Source organism: Oryzias melastigma, unplaced genomic scaffold (assembly GCF_002922805.2).
Source record: "Oryzias melastigma strain HK-1 unplaced genomic scaffold, ASM292280v2 sc00250, whole genome shotgun sequence".
Classification (NCBI taxonomy): domain Eukaryota; kingdom Metazoa; phylum Chordata; class Actinopteri; order Beloniformes; family Adrianichthyidae; genus Oryzias; species Oryzias melastigma.
The window spans coordinates 316,761-318,141 of NW_023416890.1; the positions used below are offsets into that span (position 1 = coordinate 316,761).

A 1,381-nucleotide genomic window follows, 5' to 3' on the forward strand; every position below is an offset into this window, starting at 1 on the left:
AGCTTATATGACACAAGGACACGCAGCAGGAGAAATAATCGTTTATTCGACACATTCTCCATGTGTCACTTTCAGTGTACGACTTTTATAAGCTGATTCAATTTATGCGGCTCCAGACATATTTGGTTAATATTGTATTGGTCCAAAGTGGCTCTTTCAACACTTTGGGTTGCCGACCCCTGCTTTAGGAGAATGGAATTTCTCCATGGAGATTTTTTCCTCCTGTTAGTGACAAGTACCGAAACTGTGTGTTTCTAGAGAACAGGGTCCCAGGTTTTTCAGGAGAACATCATGACTATTGGTAAACATCTGACTGCAGGGACAGGATATGATGTTGCACAGGAGAGGGTGGAGCTTTATGTCTTCCCTTCAAACGTTATAGGGGACAAAAATGGATTGGCCAGAGGGGTCAATCAAAGCCCAATCCCGACTCGCTCCATCATCTTCTCAGTTAATTTCAGGTGGGGTGAAGTGGGTGAAGAGGGGGAGGGAGAACCGTCAGGAGTTTGTTGGTTTGGTGGTGTTTGGGAGGGTCCATCGTCCTTGTTGTTTTTCCTCTTCCGGTGTCAGGATTCCCCCATCAGGCACCACATCTGACCACCAGAGTGAGCCCTCGCCTGAGTACTGACCCTGCACTCCCTCTCCACTCTCACCAGTCTCTCCCTCAGCCAGATCTCCTCAGCTGTTCCCAATCCACCTCATCACCACCAGTACATACACTGAAAAAAAGGCTTTTGCCAGTTTGTCAAATAGACATGTTTTATTTTCATATATTCTACATGTTTTTTATATGTTGATGTTGAAAACATATTGAGATTGTGTTGGTTTTTTGTATTCCTTACCAATGTTAAAGTGTTAAGAATTTGTTATGTTGATCTAAAACACTTCGGTTATGTTTTCTAAATGACTCCGCCCCTTTGCGAAGGAATATTCTGGATTCAGATAGCTGTCGGCCATCTTTTTTTCCCATTTCACCGAGAGGACTGGATGCGTTTCACAATAAAAAGGTAGGTAAAAAAAATTACAACTTCTCTGAGTATTGACTAGAGTTTAACATTTAACATTTTTGAGAGGAAATTTAAAAAAGTAGTAGTTTTTTAGAGCAGTGTATGTTGAGTTACGTATCAGGGAAAAAAGCAACCTGGTTCAGCTATTGTTCGCAGTCAGCTAGTATCAAAGAATGTAGATTAGATTACTAATTGTGAATACTATTTTCAATTTTATCAACATTTTGTACTTATTAGTGTGCATTTCCCCATTACTACTACCTCTCTCTCTCTATACATATATATTTTTATGACAAACTCATTTGGAACAGCATATTCAGATATGTTGTTAGCAAAGGAACTAGACTATTTCCTGGGGTTCTTCGTGTCAAAAG

The 1,381-nt window shown here is 40.4% G+C and overlaps 1 long non-coding RNA gene across 1 annotated transcript in view; it reads left to right on the top strand.

Annotated features, from left to right (window-relative positions):
- Positions 1-717: 717 nt before the first annotated feature.
- The window catches only part of LOC118598245, a 4,922-nt gene continuing 4,258 nt past the window's right edge, over positions 718-1,381 (top strand). Inside the window, exon 1 of the long non-coding RNA XR_004947359.1 lies at positions 718-1,007. This is a non-coding gene — a long non-coding RNA (uncharacterized LOC118598245). The remainder of the gene's footprint in view (positions 1,008-1,381) is intronic.